This window comes from Geotrypetes seraphini, chromosome 12 (assembly GCF_902459505.1).
Source record: "Geotrypetes seraphini chromosome 12, aGeoSer1.1, whole genome shotgun sequence".
NCBI lineage: Eukaryota > Metazoa > Chordata > Amphibia > Gymnophiona > Dermophiidae > Geotrypetes > Geotrypetes seraphini.
The window spans coordinates 78,676,256-78,683,887 of record NC_047095.1 but is presented as its reverse complement, the minus strand read 5'-3'; the positions used below and the strand labels follow the sequence as shown (position 1 = coordinate 78,683,887).

The 7,632-nt window shown below is 38.2% G+C and overlaps 1 long non-coding RNA gene across 1 annotated transcript; it reads right to left on the bottom strand.

Moving 5' to 3' along the window:
* Positions 1-4,768: 4,768 nt before the first annotated feature.
* On the bottom strand, positions 4,769-5,607 carry LOC117346352. Its single transcript, XR_004536569.1, has 3 exons — positions 5,352-5,607; positions 5,119-5,245; positions 4,769-5,040 (listed from the first exon to the last, which is right to left on the bottom strand). It is a non-coding gene; the product is annotated as an uncharacterized LOC117346352 (long non-coding RNA).
* Between the last annotated feature and the right edge of the window lie 2,025 nt (positions 5,608-7,632).

Genomic DNA, 7,632 nt, shown 5'->3' with positions numbered 1-7,632 from the left:
AAAAAATTCAGTGGTCTTAGAAAAAAATTCTACAAAAAATTCAGGGGTTTTAGAAAAAAATTCAGGGGTCTTAGAAAAAAATTCAGGGGTCTTAGAAAAAAATTCTACAAAAAATTCAGGGGTTTTAGAAAAAATTCAGGGGTCTTAGAAAAAACCCTGGAAAAAATTCAGTGGTCTTAGAAAAAAATTCTACAAAAAATTCAGGGGGTCTTAGAAAAAAACCCTGGAAAAAATTCAGGGGTCTTAGAAAAAAACCCTGCAAAAAATTCAGGGGTCTTAGAAAAAAATTCAAGAGACAAGAAAATCTGGAAAAAATTCAGGAAACTTCAACAAAATCTGAAACTTGGAAAAAATAGATACAAATTGAGATAAAATGCAGACAAAACAGAAAATGCAGAGGAAACTTATAAAATTCAGAACAAACTTGAAGAGGAACACTTGGAGAAAATGCAGAGCAAATTGCAGAAGAAAACTTTGAGAAATAAAAAAACTAAGAAAAGAATGAGCAGAACTTTGAAAAATAGCTGATGAAAACTTGGAGAAAATGCAGAAGAAAACTAGAGATAAACATAGGAAAACAAAGAACAAAATACAATGCAAAACTCAAAGAAAATTGAGAAAAAAGCAGAATGCCAAGAAAATGCAGGAGCAGAGTCAAACTTGAGGAAACCTGAAAAAGAAAATTTGGATAAACTAGACAGCAGAGGAAAAGGAAAACTTGGGGGAAACCTGAAAGAACAGAGGAAAAAACGTGGAGAAACCTGAAAGGGCAGAGGAAAAAAAACGTGGAGAAACCTGAAAGGGCAGAGGAAAAAAACGTGGAGAAACCTGAAAGGGCAGAGGAAAAAAAACATGGAGAAACCTGAAAGGGCACAGGAAAAGGAAAACGTGGAGAAACCTGAAAGGGCACAGGAAAAGGAAAACTTGGGGAAACCTGAAAGGGCACAGGAAAAGGAAAACTTGGGGAAACCTGAAAGGGCACAGGAAAAGGAAAACTTGGGGAAACCTGAAAGGGCACAGGAAAATGTGGAGAGACGAGAAACCTGAAAGAGCAGAGAAAAATGAAAACTTGGGGAAACCTGAAAGGGCACAGGAAAATGTGGAGAAACTAGAGAGATGAGAAACTAGAGAACAGAGGAAAACCTGAAAGGGCAGAGGAAAAAACATGGAGAAACCTGAAAGGGAACAGGAAAAGTAAAACTTGGGGAAACCTGAAAGGGAACAGGAAAAGGAAAACTTGGGGAAACCTGAAAGGGCAGAGGAACATGTGGAGAAACCTGAAAGGGCACAGGAACATGTGGAGAAACCTGAAAGGGCACAGGAAAATGTGGAGAAACCTGAAAGGGCAGCGGAAAAGGAAAATGTGGAGAAACCTGAAAGAGCAGCGGAAAAGGAAAATGTGGAGAAACCTGAAAGGGCAGAGGAAAAGGAAAATGTGGAGAAACCTGAAAGGGCAGAGGAAAAGGAAAATGTGGAGAAACCTGAAAGGGCAGAGGAAAAACTTGGAGAAACCTGAAAGGGCAGAGGAAAAACTTGAGGGCAGAGGAAAAACTTGGAGAAACCTGAAAGGGCAGAGGAAAAACTTGAGGGCAGAGGAAAAACTTGGAGAAACCTGAAAGGGCAGAGGAAAAACTTGAGGGCAGAGGAAAAACTTGAAGAAACCTGAAAGGGCAGAGGAAAAGGAAAACGTGGAGAAACCTGAAAGGGCAGAGGAAAAACTTGGAGAAACCTGAAAGGGCAGAGGAAAAGGAAAATGTGGAGAAACCTGAAAGGGCAGAGGAAAAGGAAAATGTGGAGAAACCTGAAAGCGCAGAGGAAAAGGAAAATGTGGAGAAACCTGAAAGCGCAGAGGAAAAGGAAAATGTGGAGAAACCTGAAAGGGCAGAGGAAAAAACATGGAGAAACCTGAAAGGGCAGAGGAAAAAACATGGAGAAACCTGAAAGGACAGAGGAAAAAACGGAGAAACCTGAAAGGACAGAGGAAAAACGGAGAAACCTGAAAGGGCAGAGGAAAAAAAACTTGGAGAAACCTGAAAAAGAAAACTTGGAGAAACCTGAAAGGGCACAGGAAAAAGAAAACGTGGAGAAACCTGAAAGGGCAGAGGAAAAGGAAAACTTGGGGAAACCTGAAAGGGCAGAGGAAAACTGAGATACTGAGAGGAACATGGAGAAACCTGAAAGGGCACAGGAAAATGTGGAGAAACCTGAAAGGGCAGAGGAAAACGTGGAGAAACTAGAGACGAGAAACCTGAAAGGGCAGAAGAAAAAACGTGGAGAAACCTGAAAGGGCAGAAGAAAAGGAAAACTTGGGGAAACCTGAAAGGACAGAGGAAAACATGGAGAAACTAGAGAACAGAGGAAAACCTAAAAGGGCACAGGAAAAGGAAAATGTGGAGAAACCTGAAAGGGCAGACTAAAAACCTGAAAGGGCACAGGAAATCTTGGAGAAACCTGAAAAAGAAAACTTGGAGAAACTAGAGACGAGAAACTAGAGAACAGAGGAAAACCTAAAAAGGTCAGAGGAAAATGTGGAGAAACCTGAAAGGGCACAGGAAAAACTTGAGGGCAGAGGAAAAACTTTGGGAATCCCAAGGAAAAAATAGAAGAAATTCAAAGAAAATGCAGCAAAAAACACTAAGTAGCAGGAGAAGAAAAACTAGAGGAAAAAAGCAGAGAAAATAGAGAAAAAAAGCAAACTCAAAAAGTAGAGAAAAAAGCAAGTTGAAGGTTGAAGAAAACGGCAAAGCAAAAGTTAGAGAAAAATCCAATACAAAAGTTGAAGGGAGAGAAAATAGAATACAAAAAAGGCAAGTTGAAGATGAAAAAGGGCAAACTTTTAAAGGAAAAGATAAACTACACCTTAAGTTTGTAAACTGCATCATCTCCACAGAAGTAGAGCTCAACACAGTTTACAGGAATAGAAGGAACTCCAACGAAAGTAAAGGACTTAGTAAAGAGAAAGTTTAGAGGGACTTAGTATATTGAATAGGGAGAGGTCAATTATATTTTAGAGTAAAGCCAAGTTTTCAAATGTTTTTGGAAGAGTTGGGAGGCTAAACTCTAAAGCGGGGCAGTAAAGCTGTTCCACAGTTCGGTGATCCTGAAGACGATGGACGTCCCTAATTTTCCTTAATGGGATATGCATTTTAAAGAAGGGAAGAATAGTTTGAATGTTTGCGTGGATCTGGTGGTGTTGGGATTTGAGGAGTTCCAGGATAGTGGAAAAAGGGGAGGAATGATGCCGTGTAGAGATTTTAAGGTTAGGCAGGTGCATTTGTAGTGGACCCTAAGAATTACTGGGAGCCAGTGAAGCTTAGACATAAGTGGGGAGACGTGGTCAAATGTGCTTTTTACAAAGGGATTAGTTTAACCGCAGCGTTCTGAATCCTTTGAAGTCTAGGAAGGCTTTTCTTTTGTTAGGCTTAAGTAGATGGAATTACAGTACATCCAGTCTGGAAAGAATGATGGATTGTACAAGGACAGCAAAGTGTTGTTGATAAAAGCAGGATCTCATCACTTTCCTTAACATGTGAAGATTGAAAAAGCATTTTCTTTACTAGGGAGTTAAGGTGGTCGTTGAACAACAGTGTAGAATCGATGATGCCCAGAACTTTGCTCGAGTGCTCAAGCTGCAATGTGGGTAGCTGATCTAATTTTGGGCCGAGCCAAAGTAGTTTTGTTTTGGTCTCATTTGTATAGTGAGCCTAGAATTGGAGGTTCCAAATACATGAAGAGATGTTCTCAGAGAGATTGGTGAGATTAGAGTCAGTCTCGAGGAGCATCATCGGCGTAAGTGTAAAGTGTTTCCAAGGGGGATAATTGGGAGGACATATAAATATTGAAAAGAATCAGGGATAGAGGTCAGAGTAGGAGAGGGAACATAAGAATTTTCAGAACCAATCTAAGACGGTTGAGTTTATGCCAATTTCAGAGAGTTGGATAATTAGTATATCATGATGGACAATGTTGAAACCTGCAGAAAGGTCAAATTGAAGAACAGCAAACTTATTGCAAGAGTGAAGTTGTTGGACCTTTGAGATTAATGAGGCCAGTAGGGATTTGGTGCTGAAGCCATGTTGGTAGGGTAGGAGAATGGAGAATCTCAAGATAGGATGAGAGTTGGGTAGAGATGGACTCCAGCATCTTGGTCAGGAGAGGGATGTTTGCTATTGGGCACTAGCTGGATGGTGTGGAGGGGTCTAGATCAGCTTTTCAGTAGTGGGGATAAGGCGATGTGTCCCATTTCAGCAGAAAATAGGCCTGAAAGTAGGGCAGAATTTATAAGTTTGGTGAGAGATGAGATGGCTTGTGTGGGAATTTTCTCATATAGGTAGGAGGTGAAAGGGTCCAAGGTACAGTTGCAGGATTTCAACTTGAGGCAGAGTTTAGCAACCTGGGAATTGGATATGAGCTCAAAGGCGGTCCAGGATCTGTCTACTATGATATGGTTGGCGATGGTTAGTGTACGGTTAGAGTTGGTGGGCACAGAGTTGTAGGAGGGTGTTGGTGGGAACGATAATCATAAGGTAGTGACTTTTGTTGAAAATTTTGCTAAATTGTCAGCAGGTGGAGGAGGGGACTATGGAGTCATTTTTGGAGGATATGGAGCACCAGATGTTAAAGTATTACTTTGGTTGTTGGATCTGGAGATTGTTACCGTAGTAGTTCTTCCTTGCTTTTTTTAGTTCAGAATTGTTGGACTTGATATTAATCCTCCAGGACTGTCTGTCTGTGGGGGGATTTAGATTTTAAAACTTGAAGGCAAAGAGACAAAATACAAAAGTTGAAGGGAAAGGAAAAATGCAATACAAAAGTTGAAGAGCAAAAGACAAAAAAGTTAAGGAGAGAAAGCTGCAAAAGGTGGAGAAGAAAAAAAAACAGACACGAGGCAAACTTTTATTGGTTATACACTAAAAAAAGGAAAACAGACTTTCTGCTGAGTCTGGTTCTGGTGTATTCTGCATGGATGCTTCCAGAGCTGTAGTCCAGCATCAACCGCTTCAAGACTTCCTCCTCTAATTCTAGCCACTGCACGAAAACCTACAAATGGAGAAGCTCCTTTAACTTTGTTTTCCTGTGTGCACACGATACATTTAATTTTATTCAAATGACATTTACCTGAGAATCTTCAGTAGGTTCCTGCACAGAAAACAATTAAAATTAACAAAGACAATACAAAAGAGTGAAGACAAAGGTCAAAGGAAACTGAAAATGCTTACCCGAAATACTCCCGCATGCTGCTTATCTGCAAGACAAAAAGACAGTGTCAGCGTTATAGAATTTAGAACTACGTTCAATTAAAGAAAGATATAAAAAGTTGAGCAGAGGTAAAATGAAAGAGGGATGCTTACCCGCAATACTCCCGCATGCTTATCTGCAAGACAAAAAGATAGTGTCAGCGTTTTAGAATTACATTCAATAAAGTATAAAATGTTAAAATGACTACCTTATGTTATTTAAAAAGGCAATAGATAGAAACAAAGAAATAAGGCATACCTTTTTTATTGGACTCGCTTGCTCTAACTTGCTCAATAAAAAAGGTTCTGCATTATTTCATACATAAATTTATAACAGAATGCAAACCGTCCTCCAAAAAAACCCAACAAATCAGCATTGGGAAGCAAAGGAGACTATGGACTATGAACAATTGCCTTTTAAGTAGTTTCCTAATTTTGCCTCTCTTGTGACCTAAACCCGCCCCAGCTTTAAATTTTATATTTTTGACTATCTGCAAAACTTCAAGACATAACAAAATATATAAATTATGCAAAGGCTCTATCGCAGACATATTGTATTAGAGAAGTGTGGTGAAAGGCAAACTTTGGAAAACATTTTGTAGTTGCCTTTGCTTCCTATTGCTGATTCTCCAAGGATTTCCCTTCTGTTTTATAAATTTATGTCAACCAGAGAAAACCCTCTTAAATTGTATAGCCAATAGAAACTTAGTCAAAGTACTGCTAGAATTGGCTAAACCCCATTTTAAACCTGAGATGAGTCTGAAAATATAATATTTGCTGAGAAGACACCGGGGTAGAGACCAAAGACATCAGTATGAGCCCGCCATAAATCGTGGAAACCTCTGGCTCGGGTCTAAATGAGAATTGCCTCCTACATCATATAGTCTGATTGTCTCCCGTGAACAAAATAGTTCTATTTCCAAGTGAGAAAATACAGGCTTAACACTCAGGAAGGAGGTAAAGACGTCAAATACCCCTTCAAAGACTAAACCAACACAACTACAATAAGTAATAATAAATAAGGAAACTATGTGAATGGCAATCAGTGATTTACACAAGCGAGATTCTAAATATTAAATTTTAACAATACATACATAGACATTGACATTAATAAATAAATATATATTATCCAATAAAATTAGTGCAAAATATCTAATAAATAATTCACTGAATAAATATGAAATCTTATATAAATATATAAAAGCAATGTATGAAAGAATTGTGTAAATATAAGAAAGGACCCTGAGAACTTAATTACTATAAAGAGATTATATACTCATGAAAAGTGCCTGTGCAAAAGTTCCTGTCTAAGATAGCAGCCAATTCTAATTAAAAACCTTAAACATCCACTAAAAGTAAAGTGCAAATGCTGAAAAAGAACACTAAAGTACAAGTAATACCACTCATAACAGGATTGCAACAGCTACTAAAGCACCAACACTGCAAAATATTACCGGGGTCCCAAACCATTACTAACCCCCAAACACATACATACACACACTACACCACTCAAACCATATACATATCGCCACTCGACAGAGCTCTGTTTCGCGTCTTCATCAGGAGCGGATACAAATAAATTGATGACCCAGTGGAAAGACAACAAATTTCTCAGGAAATCAGTCAAGTCATGAAAAAATGACAATGAACGGTGTGTACGAATCAAACAACGCTAGCGTTGTTTGATTCTTACACGCCGTTCATTTTCATTTTTTCATGAATTTTGACTGATTTCCTGAGAAATTTGTTGTCGGTCTTTCCACTGGGTCATCAATTTATTTGTATCCCGCTCCTGATGAAGACATGAAACGGAGTTCTGTCGAGTGGCGATATGTATATGGTTTGAGTGGTGTAGTGTGTGTATGTATGTGTTTGGGGGTTAGTAATGGTTTGGGACCCCGGTAATATTTTGCAGTGTTGGTGCTTTAGTAGCTGTTGCAATCCTGTTATGAGTGGTATTACTTGTACTTTAGTGTTCTTTTTCAGCATTTGCACTTTACTTTTAGTGGATGTTTAAGGTTTTTAATTAGAATTGGCTGCTATCTTAGACAGGAACTTTTGCACAGGCACTTTTCATGAGTATATAATCTCTTTATAGTAATTAAGTTCAGGGTCCTTTCTTATATTTGCACAATTTTCATACATTGCTTTTATATATTTGTATACGATTTCATATTTATTCAGTGAGAATTATTTATTAGATATTTTGCACTAATTTTATTGGATAATATGTATTTATTTATGTCAATGTCTATGTATGTATTGTTAAAATTTAATATTTAGAAACTTGCATGTGTAAATCACTGATTGCCATTCACATACTTTCCTTATTTATTATTACTTATTGTAGTTATTGTGTTGGTTTAGTCTTTGAAGGGGTATTTGACGTCTTTAC